This window comes from Mustela nivalis (assembly GCF_964662115.1).
Source record: "Mustela nivalis genome assembly, chromosome: 3".
NCBI lineage: Eukaryota > Metazoa > Chordata > Mammalia > Carnivora > Mustelidae > Mustela > Mustela nivalis.
The window spans coordinates 1,799,932-1,822,632 of NC_139022.1; the positions used below are offsets into that span (position 1 = coordinate 1,799,932).

General features: G+C 47.5%; 1 long non-coding RNA gene across 2 annotated transcripts in view; it reads left to right on the plus strand.

The window, feature by feature from the left end:
* The window catches only part of LOC309861260, a 40,372-nt gene extending 19,226 nt beyond the window's left edge, over window positions 1–21,146 (plus strand). For both annotated transcript variants that reach the window (XR_014309830.1, XR_014309831.1), the window contains exon 4: window positions 21,005–21,146. This is a non-coding gene — a long non-coding RNA (uncharacterized lncRNA). The remainder of the gene's footprint in view (window positions 1–21,004) is intronic.
* The last annotated feature ends 1,555 nt before the right edge of the window (window positions 21,147–22,701 follow it).

The following is a 22,701-nucleotide window of genomic DNA, read 5'->3' on the forward strand; positions in this document are numbered from 1 at the left end:
TGTAACTTCTTCCTGCTGAATAGGGACATAGAGCTCTCCCTACCTGTGGGTCATTCCTGGTCAGTTTGGGGGTCTCTCTGTGTCAGAGTTGTAAAATGAAGAGGCCGCTGCATGCAGGGGAGGTTTATATTGGATCCTGTTGAGTGGAAAGGACCATCTGTCCTTTGGAAGTTACTGCAGTGAAGTGTTCCTGGAACCACCTGCAGAGACAGCCGAGATGGGTGGGGAACAACACAACAGGGTTAGAAGAAGAAAGAGAATGAAAATACCCATGACGAGTCCTTTGATAGTGGGTGAGAATGATCCTCCAGGCCAAGAGTTGATCCAGTACTTAAGGAGAGGGATCCTTGGAAGTGCAGATTTGAGCAGTGGTATCAGTTAGGAACCCATAAATCTCTTTGTGGTAGTGGGTAATGTAAACAACATCATTTTGTCTTTAGATTGGCACAAGCTCCACCTTGTGCAGAAGCTACAACATCTAAAGTCTTTGTGTTTTGTAGAACTGCTTCATGCATTGGGATCATTCCCTTATTTCATTGAGAAATCCTATGGAAGCTGACATGTACGGCCTTGACTGTGTACTCTGTAAGGACTTCCCCATGCCACACAACATCCTCCAGTCCCAAAGAGGAGCAAAGATGGATATTAGGTAACCATGTCAATGAAACAGAGCACACGTGCACTGTTGCTTGAAATGGCGAAGGTTGGCTGGGTCGATGATGGTTTTCATAATAAGTCCATGCACCTGGGCTCACCCCAAGTGTCCAGTGGCATATGGAGCTTGGGGAATCCATGGGCACAGGTTAGAGCTTCAAGGCCATTTGTCTCAGCTAGGGGCGCTTATCTAATCCTGAGTTTCCTTGAACTGCAGTCAGGCTTTCAAGGGCTCCTGGGTTTTGGAGGGCCACTCTTGGGATGGATGTACAATCATTTCAGGCCCATGATGGGTTGGCGGGTTACGGCTTGGGAAGAAGAGCCTTTTCTGTCAATTGCTTCATGGGCATAGAGGACAAAGAAGGTCTGTTGGAGTCAGGATAAATACTTGTAAGATTTTTGCCAATTACAACCAACTGGTGGGCAGTAGGACCTCTGATTTGGGGGCAGACATGTTTGCTGACAGGCTTTGGACTCAGCAGTCTGAGTTCGATTGATGATAGCATACCTGGTTTTTTGTAGCCCCTTTCCATGAAACTGTTGCCATTACTAAAGCACCTGTCCTCTGCATTTTCGTGGGGGCATCTTAAGTCTGGTCAACTTAAGAACTTTTCAAAAGTTAGGAGCCATAGGTGTAGAGTGGTCGGGTCCAGGCCTAAGGGTGGCTGGGTTTAAAGTTGGGCTGGTTTCCAGCGTCAGTTCAGGCATATTTCAAAACGTAAGCTGGTACATGATGAATCAGCCTCCTGTCATCGTTTGGTGGCCTTTATTCTCTGTGATGCTCTGGAGTTGATGTCAAGTCCTTAGAGTCAGGGGCCATCACCGTGTGAATTGGGAGGTTCATATTCTCAGGAGGGCAGTTGGATGCTTAACTAAAGCATTTGTTTGCCATTGTACTAGATCAGTAGTATCAGGAGGGAAGAAACCATTCCAGGAAGCCCTTTTTATTTTGGGGTCTCGTATGAATATCCTTGTTAGTAGTAGTCTCCAGTGAGCGGGAGAAAACTTCTCTGGCAGATCAAGGCCTTCCCAAGTGCACCCTCCACTCCAGTTACAGGGACAGCTGGGTCCTTCATTGTCTCCATATGTCCCCAGAGAACCCTGTGGAGTGGTGTATGTTCTCTGGCTTTGAAGGAATGAGTTCCTCATCTCAGCCTCATCCAATTGGTCAAGGTGCTAGTTGAGTTATACAGTCGTAGTGGAATCAACCGCATGTTCCAGTTGTTGAATTAGACCTGAGTTCATGGGGTCCTGGTATCCCCACAGAATAAGAAGCAAGAGGATTGCCTGTCCATGAGCTAATATGGAAATGTTTCTGAAGATGACCTCAAATTGTCTTGCTTAGGTAAGCAACACATATGGAAAGGCCACCAGAGTTAGATTTGAACGTCCAAATAGGTGGGTTTTTGAAGTCTATGCTTCCTCTTCAAAAGAATGCTCCTTTCCAGAGACAGCCAGCTCAGGGCTCATGTCCTTGGAAAGCAAGTCCTGCTTTAACCCACGTGGTGCAATTATTGACTTAAGCTTAGCAAGCCTAGTGATCAATGATGGTGATTACTTAGACTCTGCATCACTGGGACTTTTTTGAGGAATCTCTGATCATTGTCTCTCCAGGCCAGCACCCAAGGGAAGGCTTGCCATCAGATATGCAGGTGATACCTGTGGATTTGGGCACATTCCTCTTCCTGAAGTGTCCGATATATCCAAGGTTCGTACACCTGCCAGAGTGTGATATTCTTTAAGCTCCTGGTGAGGCATTGAGGAAGTCTGTAAGCAAGGGGTCAGGCCAACATTCCCAAGGGGTTTGGTGGCTGTAAGTTTTCCAAAAGTCGGCTTTAGTTTCTTAAAGCCCTTTGGTCCCATCTGAGTCTCTGTCTAGCTCTCTCAATAGGACAGCCCTGTCCAAGCCTTGGTCAAATCACCCATGTTTTCAATGATGCCCCGTTACAAGGAGAAGAGATTCTTCTTGAACCTGGGGAGATAGATTAGGGTTGCTGTGGGAGAAGAAATGGTTCCTGAGACCTTTGGACTTGGAGGCCTCAGGTAGAGCAAAACGTGCAATACTTCAATGTGCTTTCTAAGGAATGTTGGCCATTGCTGCTATGAACATTGGGGTACAGATGGCCGTTCTTTTCACTACATCTGTATCTTTTGGGTAAATACCTTGTAGTGCAATTGTAGGGTCATAGGGAAGCTCTATTTTTAATTTCTTAAGGAATATCCACACTGTTCTCCAAATTGGCTGCACCAGCTTGCATTCCCACCAAAGGAATGTTGGATCCCATTTCTGTACACCCTAGGTGTCCAGCATTGCTGACCTTGAAGCTCATGTTTTCCCCGAGGTGCAGCCTGGTGCTTGGTGTCCCAGTTCCTCTGCTGTGGTGTCTGGCTGATCCAGAGGTGGAGCTCAGTTTAGGGACAGCCTCTCCTCCCTACACCTGTTGCTGCTGCAGAACACACAGACTGAGTGTTGATCCCAGCATTGGTCATGGTCCTGTGTGTGAAAGCGACAGGGTGGTTCAGGGGTGGCACCCTGGGGGAATACAGCTGGGGTGGCTGCTGCCCCTCACGTCAATTTCATGGTGGTCAAGGGGCCCTGGAAATCACACTTCTTCCTGCATCTGTCATGCTCTGCATGGTTGATAGGGACTGGAGGGGTCAGTGGGAGGAGGAGCAGTCCCTGCAGCAGATAGGGGAAATGACGGGAAGACTGCTGTTCCACCCAGTCCCAAGGAGGCCCAGTCTCACTAGACAATGGACTGTTGTAGGCCTAAATAATTGCTTCCTGTTCCAAGTGTCAGTCATCAGCAGGGCTTGGGCAGCCAACTGTGGGTGTGGTGGCCAACTCAGAGGGTCCTCTTGTCTCATCCTTGGGGATCCATTGACGTCTCCTGGAGGGCTGCAAAGAAGTGTTCTCTTTGGTCTGTGGGGCTCGGGTGCAAGAGAGCCATTCCTGCAGGTGTGTTGTCTTGTGCTTTAACGCTGAGTCTTCCTCCAGGCCCAAACTGAAGTCACAAGAGGGGCCCCAGGGCCCTCCTGGCCCCCTTTGTCTGAGCACCTCTGGAGACACTGGTGCCTTGGGGTCGTGGGCAGACTGTCCTGTAGTGCAGCTGTGGAGACAGATGGTGGAGTGGTATGAGATAGCAAGTGGCATGTGCCTGGGGCAAGTCTTACCAGAGGCCTGTGGGCCTTTGTGGGACATGTCTTCTGAGGTATTGAGGTGAAGGTTTCCCTGCAGGACCCATGTGTGACATGAAGAAAGGGAAGTTTCCCATGGGCCCCCTGGGGCTGAATGAAGGCTACACTCCCAGGGTCACTCAGGCCCCTTCCCTGACCATCTTCATCCATTATTGCCAGGTCCTCCTCCTGCCAGGCTGTCACTTCTCCAGCCGCTCTGAGAGCTCTCGACATTCCCTTCTCTGTGGGGGGAGCCTTTGCCCACACGAGTGTTGAAGGTGGCATGACAGAGAAGGCATGTTCCTGACTCCCATGGGAAGTGAGTTTGCATGGGCCCCACACTGGCTGGAGGTGGTGGACAAGGTGGAAACAGGCAGTGTGGCCTTTCCCTGATGGGTCTTCCCTGTGGATTTAGAGATTGAGGTGAGTCTCTAGAATATCAAACTCACATAGTGAAATGGTGCCATGAGGAGACCGTCTACCTCCCCTGAGTTGTTTTGGAGGCTTGGGGGATTGGAGGTGTTGGTCAGGTATTACAGGAGTGGCCAGCATATATGACTAAGCCAGATACTGTTGCCTACTCCATGCCCACAATGATACAGCGCTGGGAGGGGTGAGCTGTCCAACTCCTATGAGCCTGGGGTCTGTCTTTTTTGCTCATTTCTCAGATGTCTGAAGTGGGAGATGGGGCCACCCCACCACTATCTCTTCTCGACAAGTGTTGTTTGGGAGCAAGCCATCTGCTGAGTTTTGCAGGGTAGGAGGGCAAGGCTTGGGTTGTGCAGAGTGAGGGGTCACTGTGGGAAGGGGCTCTTTTCCAGAGGAGCACAGTGCCTGGGATGCCTGGGGTCCAGTACCTCCAGGCATCCAGTGCCCTCCCTCCAAGAGCAGCGGCTCCTGGACGACAGTGCCCAACAACCACAGGGAGTTGAATGGATCAGGTGGAGGTTCCCCATGGGATGTTCTCAGGCTTCCTACTGCCTGCAGGTACTGTGACCTTCCTCTAATCTCCTCTTTGTTGTCAGAAGCCAGGGCAGCACCCTGGATTTTGTGTTGTTTCCCAAGATGCCCACAACAAATTCAGGGCAATAAAGTAGAGCATGTGCCCATGTTTGCCTGCCCCTCTTCCTGCCCAACTCACCCCATTCCCAGGTCCTTCTCTTCTGTTTCCCTTGTTGTTTCTGTCAAGTCCACAGAAGGTAAGCTTCTTGAGAGCTGAAAGCAAGAGGAGAATAGGGCATGAGCACAGATTCCCTGGCAGCGGAGAACCAAGTGGGGACACCCAGGCCCAGCCTCCCTTCCTGAAGCCCCTCCAGCAGGGCGACTTCTGCCCCGCCAACTCTCAGCTGTACTCACTGCTCTTCTGTCCAGTGCTGCTTCCCAGATTCAGCGGTGAGGGGTCAGGGTAATGTTAGGTACGGGGTGATGAGGGCTGCCCACGGATATCATGCAGCAGTTCAGATGCAAAGCCTGAATGTCTGCCAGAGAGTAGGGCCTCCAGGGTGGGCATCGTCAAAGCATGGAGGAGGTGCTTATGGACAAGATGAGACAGGAATCCCAAGAGATGGAGGTGGGATGAATTATAGGCGCAGTGTGGATCCTTTCTTCAGAATCGTTTTCTTCCGTGGAATCCTCCTCTGGGTCAGAGAGCAACGAGGATGCTGGGGTGGCTTTGAGAGAGGATAAAGGAGAGTTAGTGGAGCTGGGGAGTTAGTGGAGCTGACGATTTATGGCCTGCTGCTCTGGGTATGATAGTTCTGCCCTCAGTTGGGTGTGGCCCCAGCTCTGAGTCCTCCCTGGCCTTGGTCGCTTGATCTCTGCATGGTGCAGGTGGGACAGCAAGTGTGTGAAGCAGGCCCAGGAACCCATTAACACAGGTTTGGAAGACCCTGGCCCATGACTGTGTCTCCAGGGCAGCTTCATGGGGGCGTCTTTCTTTGGGAACATATACACAGGTAAGACTCAGCTGGGGTGTGAAGGCTGGCAGAAGCTATGGATCATGGGAACCTGTGTAGTGAACCCAGGGGAAGTTTGCTTTACCTTGCCAGCTCTGGGAGTCCCCTTGAAGGTACAGTAGCTTGGACAGAACCAGGAAGGTTTGGTAGTAGACGTTATGAGGGAGAGAGTTTACCTGTCTTCCACATCCTGGCTCTCAATAGAACCTAGTTTCGTGGTTCTCTTGCACAGGAGAGGGTGGTTGGTTCTGCAAAGTCATGACAACGACCAGGTCTGGGCCCGTGCCAAGAAAGACCCAGAAACTATTGTGCACCATTCTTGAGAGGCCATGAGTAAAGAGACCAAACTTTGACATGTGGCAGCAGCAAAGGGAGGGAAGAGCAGGTTTGATGAGAAAGGTCCTTAAAATAGCTGCCCAAGGAGTTGAGTGGTGATGACAAACACAGCCTACCCTAAAGGCCTGTGGTCACAATGTCTGTTCCTTTCATTCAGAAACTATGAAATGAGAAAATCAGGCCTGTTGCCAATGCATCCCTTCCTTGGCAGTTTTTTATCCATCTTCTTCTTTCTCCAGAGCACCAGGGGCAACACCCTGTTCCCAGGTGCCCTGTCCCACTGTTCCCTTCCTCTGTGCTGTTCCCTACCTGAAGAGAATTCATCCTCACTGCTGGAATTGTCAGTGCTGTCTATTCCCAAATCTGTAAGAACTGAAACAGGAACAATGCTGTTATGAGAGAGACTGCCTCACCCATTCATCCCAGTTCTATTGAGATGTCTATGGGCCATGCAGCATTTGTCTGAGCCTTTTGCTCTGCTGTCAAATGTCCATGGGGCTGGTGGAGCCAGAGGTCTTCAAGGAGACAGGGATTGGAGCTTCATCACTTCTAATGAGACCAGGATGATGCAGCAGTCACCTCAGTGTCAGTTCTACATGCCCATGACTGCTGTCCCCTCCCAATGCAACCATCTAAAACTCCAGTCCTTATGGGACTCTTGACATGTGACTAGTGGGAGTGAGCAACTGGACATTCTTCCTGGATGCTTTCCCTATAGTTCATTGAGATAACAAATAACTTTGTAAAACGGATTGTAGACTGACTCTTTCCTGGTTAGCTCAGAATTAGAAACCAACCAGGAGCAAGAGACAAGCCCTGCTCTCCAGCATATTTCTCCAGCCTTAGTGGCTGGCCTAACAGGACCGTTGATACGTAAGACGTTCCCAGGCTCATGCACACCCACCAGGCAATGTTGGAGGCCGTTGGACCCTAAGAGATTAAGGTGAATCCCTAGGTTCTAGAATAAGTGGGAACAGATTCAGTACTGCACTGACCAAAAGCACAATGTGGTGCTCTCAAAACAGAGAAACTGCTAGAATAGATATGGAACAACAAAGAACACAAGGAGTCAAAACGTATCTGAATATGAAGAAGTAGGTGGTGGGTCCCTAGAAGCTGACCTTCCAATACAATGGATTGCTCCCCTGAGCTAACAGGATGGTGCTGGCCTACAAATAGGAAGGGGCACGTGGGAGTAAAATAGAAATGCCCAAAGAAATGCACTCTTGTTGGCATCACGATGCTTGTCAAGAGGACTGCCTAGAAAAAGCATCCCCTTCTAAAACAGCAAACAGAATGAAAAGGCAGCCCACAGATTGGAGACACTTATGAAAAGATGCTCAATATAAGGCATCATTAGGGCAATGCCAGTCCAAAGGACACTGAGCTGTGGCATTGTCTGTTAGGATAGTGAGAACCCAATCCCAGAAAATTCAAGCCCAAAACCCATGTTGGAAGGATGCCGAAAATTTGAGACTTTGTATGCAACTAGTGGAATGCAGAATGGTGCAGCAACCCGGGAAGAGCCTGTAGAGTGTCCTCAGAGAGCAGCAAAAGTTACTCTCGTGGATCCCGCACATGCAAGTGAGGAGAAGAGATGTCAGAAAATCAGATTCTTTTCAAACACGTGTTTCTCACCAAGAGAAAGTCTTGTTTGCTGCCAAAGAACCTTGAAACCCTGACTTGGCTGTTTCCATTCCCAGGCATGGACCTCCCTTGACTTGTCTATAGGCCCAAACCTTCTGAATAAAACAAGCCCCTCTTGCATGGACAGATGGCTAGTGAAATGGGTGGTGATTGTCCTATCACACCTGTTGAGGTTTGAGGTTCTCTTTCACCACTTTGCAATGCACAGAGCAACCCTCGTTCCTTCATGGAAGGTGCCCAGGTCCCCACAGTGATGCTCAGTCCCTGAAGACAACCTCGTTTCTCCTTTGATAGGACACCTTTTGGGCCTACCTCAGAAAGCCCCAGCTAGGGCAAGTGGTTGGTGTGTGATTTCCCATGGGAGAAGGCCAGTTTAATTCTTAGGCAGCGTATCTGCAGGGAAATGGTAGATCTCCATGGAGAAACACGGAGTGAATTGGCCCCATCTATTCCTGGCCACTGCTCCTTTGTCAGGGTCTTCCCTGAATGGGCTGTTGCATGAGGCTGCCCCAGAAGCTGTCTGCAGAAGGAAGGAGTCTGTCCCAGCACTCAGTGCTTCCAATGAGGTTGGGAAGATGCATCATGGGTACTCTGATGCAGAGACGTGTGTGTGAGTGAAGTGGCAAGAGAGGGGTACTGTGACCATTCATTCCCGTGATGTAATATGACATCAGAGACCCATGGACACTGACTCAGTAAAAGGGATTGGAAAAGACAGACTTCGGTCTTTGGGGCACAGTTTCCCCCTTCCTAGTTAGCGATGGGATCTGTTTTCTAGAAGAATTGATGTATATTTGCAAGGAAAGGACACCTATTAGAGGGGTGCCTGGGTGGCTCAGTGGGTTCAGCCTCCACTTTCGGCCCAGGTCATGGTCCTAATGTCCTGGGATTGAGCCTCGCTTCAGGCTCTCTGCTCAGCAGGGAGCCTGCTTCCCTTCCTCTCTCTCTGCCTGCCTCTCTGCTTATTTGTGATCTCTGTCTATCAAATAAGTAGATGAAATCTTAAAAGAAAATGAACACCTATTCAAATTGTAGGTGTTGAAGAGTTTTCATGTGTGTGGACGTTCATGACGTGATGGTTATGGGACACTTCCCTGAGAAAGTGGACACCATTAATTGCCATGTGGAAGGGAACAGACACGTATGAGAACATACCATTCACCCAACTGACACAAAAGCCAACTTTGAGAATCACAGCACATGGGTTCCCATGTAAACACACCTCCTACCCAGCACCCAATCCTACAGCACCTAAGACCAGCACAGTAGCTTCAGGGGGCAGGGTCATGAGGCCTCAGATCACGGTCTGGAACATGACCTTTAGTATCCTTGTTGCAGGATCTGGATTCTAGGTGGCTCTCAAGATGGAGCCTGCAATGAAGCCCCACCTTGCCCATTGTCCAGGTTGCTTCAAACCAATGAGTAACTCTAGAATACAGCATACTTACCACTCTCCGTTTCCAGCAAGGCCACCTGTGATTTCAGCAAAGAAAATATTATGGATATTAAATCATGATTTGTCCTGTGTGCAGTTCTTTTTTTCTCTTGGTGATGGACAGGGCCATGGGCAGTAATATTAAATGTACCTAGAGATTGCACGCCCTGGGTCCATTGGACAAAATAGGTGCCAAGGCAGTGTAAGTAGTATCCATGAAAAAGCTCACTACCCTGTGGACTGTAACAGAACATGCTGTTTCCTGCAGGGTCTTTGGAATAGGGTATCCATGGGTAACAGACTATCCCTCAATAATCTCTCCACCAAGGACATTGTACGTGCTGAGGTGTTTGGATCTGATTTCGAGTATAAGAGAATCAAAGGATGCTGTACCTCACATGAAGAAAGGCTAATTTACCACCTTGGTGAAAAATGGGGCCTTTCCTTCTGTGCTGTCCACATCAAGGCCGTTGCACAGGCTAGCCAGGGCATCTAGGTAGATACACACAGAGAGTGTCTGGACACCCACGGGGCTCAGGGAGCTTTGCTTGGTGTGCACGTGTGGACAAGTGTGTGGTGGTGGGGAGTTAATCAGTATAGACAAAGCTGCAGTTGGCCCTTCCTGGATGGAGGAAGAAAGGTCCTGAAGAGGAGCAAGGATGTGAATAGTAACTCTGCCTCCTATTGGAGCTACAGGGCATGGAGTAGCTGTGAAATAAGTCCATCTCAAAAGCACACCTACTCCCTGCACCCAAACCTGCACCACCTAAAGATGGCAGCATAGTTTCTGGGGACAGGGCCATGAGGCCACGAGTCTTTCCCCAGAAAATACTCTTCTGTTACTATGGCCCTTATTCTCAATCCCTCAGGACCTGGAATCAGGGCGGTTTCATCATGGGTGAGGAAGCCCCACCTTTCCCCTTTTCCAGGTTGTTTCAAACAAATGTATGACTCTTGAGTACAGAATACTTATCACCCACCCCTTCCAGCTGGGACACCTGTGATTTCAGGAAAGAATACAGTATGATCATCAAATCATGCGTTGTCCTGTTTGAATGACTCTTTTGTTCTCTGGGGGATAGGAGATTTGAGGTTTGAGGTTCTCTTTCACCACTTTGCAATGTGCAAAGGACCCCTCCTTCCTGGGGAAGCTAGGGAAGTGTGCTAGAGGCCTGTGAGCCCCAAAGTATGAAGAGAGCAAAATGAGTCATGCACAAATGGGCCCAGTCTTCTTACAGGTTCCACGTTCTCGGTCCCACTGGAGAAAATAGGTGGCAATGAGAAATAGCTGCTACCCGTACCAAAACTCACTGCCCTACAGATGGTAGATGATCCTGCTGGAGTTGCCTCGCCTCCCTACAATGTCTTTGGGATTAGGTAACATTTGTTAACAGACTCTTTTTTTTTTAATTTTTATTTTTTATAAACATATATTTTTATCCCCAGGGGTACAGGTCTGTGAATCACCAGGTTTACACACTTCACAGCACTCACCAAAGCACATACCCTCCCCAATGTCCATAATCCCACCCTCTTCTCCCAAACCCCCTCCCCCCATCAACCCTCAGTTTGTTTTGTGAGATTAAGAGTCACTTATGGTTTGTCTCCCTCCCAATCCCATCTTGTTTCATTTATTCTTCTCCTACCCACTTAAGCCTCCATGTTGCATCACCACTTCCTCATATCAGGGAGATCATATGATAGTTGTCTTTCTCTGCTTGACTTATTTCACTAAGCATGATTCGCTCTAGTTCCATCCATGTTGTCGCAAATGGCAAGATTTCATTTCTTTTGATGTTAACAGACTCTTAATCAGACTTCTCCCTACCTTGTAAATTGTGTATGCTGAGATTTTTGTATGTGACTTTGATCAAAAAAGCCAGAAGAATTTTGTGTCTCCCACAAAGAAAGGCTGACATACCACTCTGATAAAAAATGGGGTGTCTTCCTCTGTCATTTCTGTGGAATGTTCACATTCCTGTCCATCCAGCGAATCTAGGGAGAGATGCACAGAATGTTCAGTCCACTGGTGGGGCTTGGAAGGAAGAGCTCATTGAGTATAGCTTGGGGCCAGCATACATGGGAGTGTATGGAGACATTGGGTTACATGATTATGGACTGAGCAAGCTGCTGCTTCATCAAGAATGGTCAGTACAAGGAGCCGGGATGGAGAGAGAAACATTGACTCTGAACTTTATCTACAGGGAATTGAATCAGGGTGATCTCCTCAAACGAAGGAGGGTAAACACTAATGTGCATGCTCTGTTGTACTGACAGGCAAGTTCCTCCAACCAGCGACCATGTTGTGGTCATTGTCAAGACTGTTTCTTTGCCAGGATCAGCCTGTGAGGCTCGTCCCTATCTCTCATCTCTTCTAGGAGATTGTATTTCTTCAGAAGAACACTGTGTGGCAGGGTTTCATTCAATGAAGCAAAGTACCCTAGAGGTTTCTATTTGTTCCTGTGACATGCATGGTCAGGAAAACCAAAGACACAGGATTTCTATGTCCTGACATCTGTGCATTCCAAGATAGTCCCCATCCTCAAAGTGCTTATTCTTCCCAGTCTTCCTTTCTTGTGGTATGTGGGTGTGTCCTTTGAGTCAGCGGGACTCAAACCCACTCAGTTTCCAAGGAGGCCCCCCCCAACCCATCCTCAATCAGGAACTAGCAATTTCATGAGATAGCAGAGGCCAGGCAAGAGAAGGGTACTCGCTCACCTGGCCATGTAGCAGATTGTCAGGAAATTTTATCGGGTGCTAAGCTAATGATGAGGCTTTCCTCGCAGTTGCCATTTGCCAGTGAGCCTTCTCTGTGCATTCAAGATGTGAGCATTTTTGTAAGGCTGGTGATGATGTTTTGGTAGACTAAAGTAGGTTCTGATTCTTTTGTGTTTTGACCCTGTCTGATAAATGTCCCCAGCTAGGACAGATGTGTGCCCATTCCTTTCTCCCCATCCCTGTTTGAAGAAAGGGAATCCTAAGCAAACCTCCATGTGTATCTGTGGTCAGTGAGGAATGTGGTGTCCTAGGTGGGCGTGTGCAGTGGGAATGAAGGAAGTTTGGCTTTGAAACTTTGACCCATATCCTAAACTCCATTAAGTGGGAGACGTCTTCTGATGAAACACATGCACTCACCACACCCACAGGCCCAGTCCCATTACATAAACCCACGCAAAAACAAGCCCCAACCCTCAGACGCACCAAGCACACCACCTGAATGACCTACTGGCTTGCAGGGACTTTTGCACAGGGTCCTGGTTTTCTACAGGACACTCCATTTGTTCAGTCCACCCCAGCCTCCGTTCTGAGCAGGAACTCAGAATGGAGAAAGCCCTCCAGACAAAATGAGGAGAAAAAGCCCTACCTTGTTCTTCAGCTAGATCTGTCCCCCAAAAGTGACTGGTGGGAGAATATGTACATGGTCCATTTCCAGTTGCTGCCTCCTGCAGTTGGAGAAAGGGAAAGCCGGTGAGGATCCCAGCATCCTGTGCACACCATGTGCACTCATCAATGTGCTCTTGGTGAAGGAAGCAAGCCAAATAGCAATGCAGTCATTGATTTTATGATCCAGAGAAGGAGAAAATGACCTCCAGAAAAGGCTCTGGCTTGGAATGTCAAATCTTCCAAGTATATTTTCTTCAGAAAATCAAATCAAAGCTATTTTCCATAGACAGAATGACCTGGTGAAAAATGCTCATGACCATCCATTGCTTAAGGAATGGTGATGGTCTTTTCTCAGTGCCCCTCTAAATATGGTGTCCCTTACTGAAATAAACTCACTGCAGGCTCTCAGCACCAAGGAAATTGTCTCTTCTGTCTGGCATCTACATGCTCAGATATTCATGGAAAGAAAAATCAAACACTGGTTGTCCCTCAGAAGCACAAAATGACTTTACTGAGGAAACCGAGTGGTACAGATATTGAATGGAATGGAGATCCACATTGGTCACCCTGCTCAAAAAAGGAGGCTGCTTTTTTCTCTCCCTCTGCTACTCCCCCTGCTTTCACTATCATGCTCTGTCTGTCTGTCTGTCTCTCTCTCTCTGACTCTGTATTTTTCTCTTTCAAATAAATAAAATCTTGAAGAAAAATGGGTTTACCTGAGGGAGAGTTGGTGTTAATTCCTCTGCCCTCAAAATGGGTAGCTCTTCCATCAGGTCCTCGGGGGGATTTAGGAGGATACAGAGGCACTGTGAGGACTCTGGTGTGGCTGCTCAGGAATTAGGTTGGGTGTTTGGATGGATGAAGACAGGAGGCGAGTGTGTGTGTATGTGTGTGCCTGCATAGGAGGTACAGACCTCACTGCTGCTGGACCTTCTCCTCAGTGCAGAGAGGAAGGGATGCGAGAGGAGCAGGAAGGAAATGAGAAGGTTTTTGTCTTTCTAGCCAAAACAAGCCCTATCAAAGTCAAATAGTCAGTCCAATACATGTGAAAGTTAACCTGGCTTCTGTGTAAGGACAAAGTCTCATAACCTCTCCTGACTTACGTGCCACTAAGGTGTCACCCACTGCTTCTTTGGACATCAGTTCTGGGCCCAAGATCCCCATATAATATGACTGTATGCATCACGTCTCTAAGATTTTGCATGGCATAAAAAGCAGCTTTGCTTGCCAGGCTGAATTCAACCCTCAGAAAAGAAGCCTAGTGGTTTGCTTCACTAATCATTTGTCTTCAGAAAATCCCATGTACAATGATGGAGAAAACTGACATCATAGCTTACATAAACAGCTGGCACCATTGATGAGTTTGATATATTCCTTCCACTATTCTTGAGCTGTTCCATGTGTGTGTTTCCAATGAAGACAGTGGATGTCCAAACCTTCCCAGGTGTTCTGACCAGTGGGAAGTTCCTTACACAAAGGACTCTTGGAGTGTGTGATGACACTCTGTAGGCCGGCTTTGCAGGAGATTTTCCCTAGGAGTGTTGGGTCCAAAGCTTCCAACCAAGCTTGACCTTGATTTCCTATTTGCCAGTGGTGTGTGAGTGTGTGCTTAGAGAATTTGATCCTTCCTGAGGCTTACAGAAATCTTATCAAGCACACCAAATTCCCTCTGTTATCCTTTTCTGCCATTGGTCGTGTGTACACATTGAGACTGGCTATGACTAATGCTGCCCTATTCTGTCCTCCATGGGTCCACACACTTTCCAGCATTATTGGCTTGAGCACGAGGATGTGGCTTTTCTCTGTGCCCTTGAGTCCAGGGACCAGGCTGTAATCTTTAACATGGACTTCTATCCTTGCCCCAGCTTCTGTGACCTTGGAAGCCACTGTGTCATGATGGGTCTTTTCGGGAACCTTTATAGAATCTAGGTTTTTGGCTGTATGCACAGATGCTGGTGCCCCTTTTCTAACTAGCACCTATGGTACATCATGACCCCTGGCTTAGGGACTAACACAGGTGTGTATCCCAGAGCAACTTTCATATTGAAACCTGAGCTCAAATCTTGGCTTTCCAAGTAGGAGGTCAAGGGTTTGGATCATTTATCTCTGAGCCATGGCCATCTCAGAAAAGCAAACAGAAACATACTCCAGGTACATGTATGGTGAGCAGGGGAAGGAGTATGTAGAGTGTGCCAGGGTGATGAGAGTGTTTTGTCAGGGTGACACTTTGAATGTGATGAAAGTGTGAAAAAGATCTCCTGAGAAAGGCACACATTTATGTTCACAAGCATAACACATAGACACAGACAGACACACAACCATGCAGCCACACACACAGGGTTTTCATCCAAATGCCCACAAATCACCCTTCCATAGGTACTAGTTCTTCCAGGCCCTGTACAACGTGGTGAGCATGCCTCACTGGACAGTCTCAGTCAGTATCTCCCAACTCCCATTCCTTGTTGGAACCCAGAATCAAGGGCAGGATTCTTTGTATTCTAGATTTCTTCCCAGAGCCCGATGCTCTTAAATATGTACAGCTGTCATTCCTCCCAGCATCTACCTGTGATTGGGAAAAAAGAAAACACAGTGAGGATCCCAGCATTGGCATCCTGTTGGGCTGTACGCTGTTGGGCCAGCTCTTTGGTTTGGGGAGGACTTCAGGCAGTTAATTGGATGAGGTCCCGTGGTTGAGTCCATGTCCCCCAACCCGCATTAAAGAGGACACTTGGAATGATTTTGGAGCTTTTCTTGGCAGATCTCTGAAGTCGATTCTGATCAACAGAACATTCTTTTTCAAGTAGAAAACTTTTCTTCTGAAGAAATTGTTTGATCCCATTGAGATTGTAACTGAGGCTAAGCTGTGTCATCACCCTTTTTGGGTCCACTGTTTGTAAGAGGTTGGACCCAGCATTTCTCCATGAGGGGAGACTGCTGCCCCTTTCCCCTGGGAGGTAAAGTACCAGATTTTCATCCTCCATTGATAGAATAAATCAAGGAAGGAACATTTCAGTCTCTGAGAAAGAGAGGTGAGCTTACCTCAGAGAGAGTTGGGGAACCTTCCTCTGTCCAGTCCCTAAAAAGGTCATTGGACTGGCCCTCTACAGGATCTACGAGAACACAGAAGAGCTGTCAAGACATTGGCTTCACTACTCAAGAATGACTCGGGAGTTAACTCTGCTTGATGTGTATGGGGGGCCAGAGTGAATGGATGTGAGAGTGACCAAGCAAGGCCTGACTGCTGCTGGGCCAACGTCCTTGATGTACATAGAAACACAGAGGAGGGGAGAAGGATGGAAAAGAAAAACGGGTCCTTGGCTTTCAAATGGGGGGGGTGGTGATCAGTGGGTTTTGACCTGAGCATAAGGGTCAATCTGGGAAACACTCAAAGCACACTGGGTTTCAGTGTGTAATCCCCTGAACCCTCCTGCCCACTGTAAGCCAAGCCAGCTTGCCACTTCTTCACCTGGTCATGGAGCCAGTTCAGCTGTCTTCCCTGCATCTCTGCTGTGACACTATCAGTTCTCTATTGCCTTGGAGTAGTGTTTTTTTTTTTTTTTGTGATGGAATCTAAGTAATATTGATGGTTGTATTTGTTAGTACATGTATGTTCGTATGTTCAGTGACACTGCTCACATGCCTGATGCTTTGTAGACAGAACTGCCATCTACATGGAAAACTTTGCCATCCTATCTCATGGAACCTCTGTACCCATGACAACATGACCGGCCCTCCCCCTTTCCTCCCTGTAAAGTACTTTCCATTTTCTGGGTCTACGAATGTCCCTACCCTAGTGTCCTCAAAGCCTGGGATCATGTAACGTACCTCTTTCCTTGTGTGCATACTCTCAAAATGTATGTTAGGTTTCCAAGGCCCATCTATTTCCTAAAATATTGGAAACTTTTGTTTCTTCTTATGCCTGAATAGCACTCCATGATGCATATGTATGCCATTTAATGTGTCTTTTCCTCCCATGATGGATTTGGGGGCTGTGCCTGTTTATGGCTATTGGGAACCCAGCTGTCTTAGACATTCGTGCACAGATTTCTGTTTCCAGAATGAGAAGACATCACAGAATGCATTTGCTCAATTTGTAGAATGGTAAACACATGGAATGTACTGGGTACTTTAGTTCCCCAAATGTGAGGTCGTTTTGTTCTTTTGAAGGTACCTAGCACACTCATGTAAGATGTGTCTAATGGACGGAAGTGGATGGGGGGGGGGTCGTGAAACCTTCGTATTCTATTCCATTGTTATGTTCAGTGTTACTGGTGGAAAACATAGTCTCTTCCTTCCTACACATCTAAGAACCATGTTTCCTGGATAGAGCTATATGGACCTGTTTTCCAAAAAGACCTAAGATCCATCCCTTCAGCTAGTAGACACTTTTTTCCTGTGTCTCTTGGATCCAGTATGAATCAGAATTCCATCTTGACTTCTGGATTTAATGGTGACGGACAGCATAGAGGGAAACTGCTACCAGTGAAATCATAGGAAATTGTGTCTCGGAGTTTTGAAAGCTTTGGTTATGTCTGTGTTACTGAGTAGAAAAGTGTGTCTCCAATCAATGTAATGAGTCAATATCCAAGGTACCTTCCTGGGTGTCTCTGATGGGGTAGACCTGATCCTGGAGGAAGAACCGGACGTTCCTCTTGGGTGGCTGTGAAGAGGCTGGCATGGTTGTGGGTGCCTCCACATTCTCATGGGGATGCTCCACAGAGATTGCTGGGTGACACATAGAAATAGAGCACCGTGTTGGCATCTTGTTGTCAGAAGACCATAGGGGGATTCGACATTCTTTTTTTTTTAAGATTTTTATTTATTTATTTGACAGATAGAGATCACAACTAGGCAGAGAGGCAGGCAGAGAGCGGAGGAAGCAGGCCTCCTGCTGAGCAGAGAGCCCGATGTGGGCCTCGATCCCAGGAACCTGAGATTATGACCCGAGCTGAAGGCAGAGGCTTTAACCCACTGAGCCACCCAGGCACCTGGGATTTGACATTCTTTACTTCTAGCCCAACCATCTCCTCCCCCTACTCACCAGCTGCCCAGCAGGCATTGCTCCCTCCAGGTGGGACTTAGGAAGATGTCACCATGTGCTGTGCTCTGAATTCCGCCCCCTCCCACACCACAGGTTCTGTGGGGAATTGCTTGTATTTAGCATAGACATTACAGAAATGCAGCCGAGCGCAGTAAGCATGCCTGTAGGCCTGGGTTTACATCCCATTGAGCAGCCACACCTACCCAAGAGCATCCCTGAGAGCCCTCTGTGCCCGGTTTCCCTGTCCTCTGGCCTAGACATTAGTGTGCCGTCAGGGTGTCCCAAGTAATTTACCACAAGGAGCTCCTGGGACATAGGAAAGAGCGAGATGCTTCCCAGTTGCTCTGTAGGTGTTGAGTAACATACTGCCTAAGGAATCATCTAGATGACTGACTATGGGTGAATCCAGACGTGGGACTTGGTATGGCTCCACTGCACGGAAGGATGGAAGCCCCCTCTTTATCCTTCACATGAGAACTTTGCTTTATAGCCAACAGAGAATCCTTGTCCCTTTCTTCTGTCCTCCCCACAACAGCACCAATGGGAGTGGAAACAGGCTGGAAGCCCCATTTCACAGTGGAAGGCACTGACATGTAGTATGGTAAAGGGACTGTTGAGAGTTGCCACCCTGATGAGGGATGGATCTGGGACAGGAATGCTGTTGTTTCCCTGTGGATGGAGATCCCTAAGCCCCTGACAACCACCCAGTACCCCTGAGAAAACACTCTGAACTTCTGAACCAAGAGCTGCCCTCATAATCTCAAATTCCCCTTTGCCAGTGTTTCTTTAGGGGAGACCGAGTGCCATGAGACCAGACTCAGTCCTCAGTCACCTCTGTGTTTGGGGCCCTGACGTAAAAAAATGAAACAGTTTCTTCCAAATGGAGCCCTAGTGAAGAACCAGGAATGTGTAGCATTGGCCATGTTCCCCCACCTGTTTGCAAGGTCAGCACTGTCACCCACGGCCTTCCTGAAGGTCAGTGGATCCCCACTGCTACTGGTGTTCTGCTTGGCTCCCTAGCTGATTCAAACTCCAGATCATTCCACTCCCAACTATCACACTATGACCCTGCCAAGAATTAATTTGCCTCCAGCTGGCCAATCCTGAGGAGCAGTTCATGGTAAGAGTTAACATGGAGGTGGCCATCTGGGCTAAGAATGGTTGGTTTAAGGAAGGACATGTATGATGCTGAATGGACTACTCTTGATGTGAGGACTGTTCTGAGGAGCCTGGATGGAAGTAAGGGTACCCTGGCTGGAGTGATTTCCTCCTTACTCTCTCATTCCTCCCCAACATCCTGTGTCTACTCGCAGGTCTCTTGATCTCCTCTGGAGACTGTAGGTTTAGGAGACTGCCTACTAAACCTACAGTTTCCTGTCTCCCTCCATAGGCTGGACCTTGAGAACCCAGCCCAGCAGTATCTTTGAGACCAACAGACAGTCCACTGTTCAGCTGCCAAGTGTTCTTTCCACCCACCCGCTGTCACAGTCCATTTCCATCCACTCCCAAGCATCATGCAGATGGCCCACTAAACCCTCTACATCAACCCATGAAAACACCCCGATATCTTCCAGTGTCTCTCTTTCTAAAAACAGCTGCATTTTGACTGCTGCCTGTTCCTCTCTGATTTTGTCATCTCCATTGAGAAGAAGTGACAGGCAATTCCTCTCCCTCAAATGTGTGGCCTGGGTCACACCAAGGTTCTCTTGATCCAGGGACAACAGAGTGGCATGTGACCTGTGTGTGTTCACTGTATGACTGTGTCTGAAATTGGCATTCAGAAATAGTATGGTTTTCTGAACATAGAAGTTATTTAAGGAAGACAGCTTCACCAAGAAATCACACTGAAATAACACAGAAAAACTAACAAATACAGGCATTGAACCAGGAGGAGAAATCAGAGAGTGGAAAGGAAAACCCGAAGAGAAGAACCCAGTCTCTGTAAAAGTGAGACAGCCAATCTGAGAGAAGAGAATTCAGAAAATCGATAGGCACATACCTGTAAAACAGAAGTTGAGATTTCCCATCGTGGGGACCTTTACACCTGTTCACCAAACTGCAAGGGGCTCAGCTAACAGAGTGGCAGTTGAAAAGGAAGGATGGGTGCATGTCATCAGGTCACCATGGTGATGGGTCATGACAGAACTCTCAGAGTGAAGGCATTCCTGCACACTGTGGGATCATGGAGGGAAGTGGGTTGGGGAGGGGTCAATGGTTGATGGGCATTGAAAAAGGCACTTCTTGTGATCAGCTCTGAGTGGTGGATATAAGTGATGAGTCCCTGAATTCTACTGCAGAAAGCAAAGATGCACTGTATGTTAAATAACTAATTTTTTTAATTAAAAAAAGATACTCCCGAGGGCACATAGGAAACTTAAATGTTCATTTTACATCTGCTACTCTGTAAAACTCCTATTTATATGACATTGTTTCACAAAGTCTCTCTAGGAGTTCTTGGGTGGCTCAGGGGGTTAAGTATTGGCCTTTGGCTCAGGTACTGCTCTTGGAGTCCAGGTATCAAACCTAGCATCAGGCTCCCTGCTCGGGGGGGGGGGTGTTCTCCCTCTGGCCCTTACCCAAGTCATGCCTGCTGTGTCAAATAAGTAAAATATGTTAAAAAAAAAAAAAGTACTTCCTGCGTGGCTCTCCTCCCCAGGAAAAGCTTGTTTTCCTTCCAGGAGCCCCTTGGAGCCACGGGTGACAGTTACTAATATTGTCTGTGAGGCGGACTGCCTGAGCCTCGAGATAAGGATGCAAACATATGTCTGTCATTTTCCAGTGAGTTGCATTAATTTGGATCCCAAGGTGCCCTTTCTGCAGAAGACAGAGAGATACTCTTTGAAAACACTGGATTCCCGTGAGTGTCTGATTTTAAAGGCCCTTAGTGCACTGACCTCCATCTTGCCTCCCACCCATCCTCAATTTCCGGTCTGCAGGGAGGGTCGCCCATTGTGGACAGTGGGTTGTCTTGACCACTGGATGGCGCTTCCGGGGCCTGCATTCATGGCATGCATGCGAGGTGTCCTTACATGGACACAGAGGATGAGGCAGGTGACATCTGGGCAGGCCTTTCTTGGATGCCAAGGTCAGTCTGTGCACTCTGGAGTATTTGGACCCAAAATCTCTCTGCTGGCTTCACCCCTTATCCTTGTACTCCCTGGAGCTTGGCATGCTGGGGGCCACAACCATTGTAAGTCCCTGCAGGAGTGGCCACTGCTGTGTGGTCTCTTGGAAAGTGACAATTCTGAACTCCTTCACAAAATCCCAGGGGATATAGGCATTTTCAGGCAGCAAATATAACGTGATCTCTTTAAAATAGTTTCTACCTGGGGTACCTAGGTTTCTCAGTCGCTTAAGCAGTTGCTTTTGTTTCAGGTCCAGGCCCTGGGATCCAGCCCAAGTCGAGCTCCCTGCTCAGGGAAGGAGAGCCTGCTTCTCTTGCTGCCTCAGCCTGCTGCTCTGCCTACTTGTGAGCTCTAGGTCTCTGGCAAAGAAGTGAGTACAATTCTTACATGATAAATAAACACATTAATAAAATGAAACGTAAATAAAAATATTTTATGATTTATGCAACATAATACTATGGGAGGAAAACAAAACCCCGAGTAACAGCACATATTTATACATGACAATACAATTGTCAAGCCACTTCAGGTAACAATTTTATCCAATTGATATCTAAATCAATCATTTTTCTGGACAGTTTCGGAAAAAATTTCTCAATGATCTTATGAGCATATGTACTTTTAAGGAATTACGTTTTAAACAATATCAAGTAATCTCTGTCACTTTGGCAAATGTCAGATAACAGTTAATTAGAGTTTACAACTTGGCGAGGTTTTTCTTGGTGGTGGTGGTGTGGAAAAAAACAGTATAGCTATTTAGAATACCTTATAGACTATGATAGAGGGAATTGCATGGATTTCTGACATTCTGTCAAAATAGACATTTCAATTCCGACACCCAAGGCTGGTTCTTTGGAAAGAAATTTTCCGAAAAGACCAAACTGGGAACACATCAATTTCAGGAATCTGAATTTAAGGTGAGATGAACTTCAGAATTTTAATGTTTTCTCTGATGTTTGCCATGACCCGACGATGTACAAATAGCCTCACATGGCCCTTTGCATTGGTACATCATCGTGTCAGTCAAGAATTGGGTGCTGGGAAAGAAAGAAGCAAAAAAGGACACTTCTGTTTGGGGATTTACGACCATCATCTGGGAGACACAACGTGGAAAGAAATCAGGTGTACTACTGATTTTGAGCAGGGAGTACAGGTTCATGAGGGAAAAGCACAGGCACTTGTTTTGAAAGAATGATGATGAGTGCTGGCAGCTAACAGACGTTACTTTGTCTCTCTTTCAGTCCAGAGAAGAAGGATGTGTACCAGGTTGTGGTGGATTCCCAATGAGCAGGTCCTTGTGCCAGGAGTCAAAAGTTTATGGTGCTCAGATACTTGAAACAGGAAATGGGCCTATGATTTCCTTCCTGATTGTCCTTCACACTCTAGTTTCAGTGTGGCTCTCTTAGCAATGCTTCCTTTGTTATGAATCTTAATTGAAAATTCTCCATCTCTTTTCTGCCGTCATTCTAACAGGAAAACACCAATGATCCAAGTGTGTTTCCCTACCATCCCTGCTTCAGGTCCCTTCTTCCCCTGGAAGGTGGAAGTTTCCTAGTTCCTGGGTCATCCAAGCTAGTTGAGCCTTCGGATTGCATCCCACTAAGAAGATTTGAGGACATCCCATCTAGATGGTACTTAGGGCCTAATTTCTGGGTAGATCTGATGGCTGACTTGTATTCTGGGAGGAACAATTATTTTGACATTTTCAGTAGTACTGCAAGGGGAAACGCAAGGTAGAAGCCACTGGAAAATGACAAAATTAAAATATTCAAGAGTCCAAACGGTGCATATCTTCCTCAGATGCTGGGGACTTTCCCCATCTGTTCTCACAGAGATTCTGGAGGAATGGCAAGACCCATGATGTTGTGTTTTGGCACCTCTGCTCTTCATCTGGAAGAGAGCCTGCTGTTTCATTGACTCTGAGGGTAGAGTGGATGGGAGGGTCTG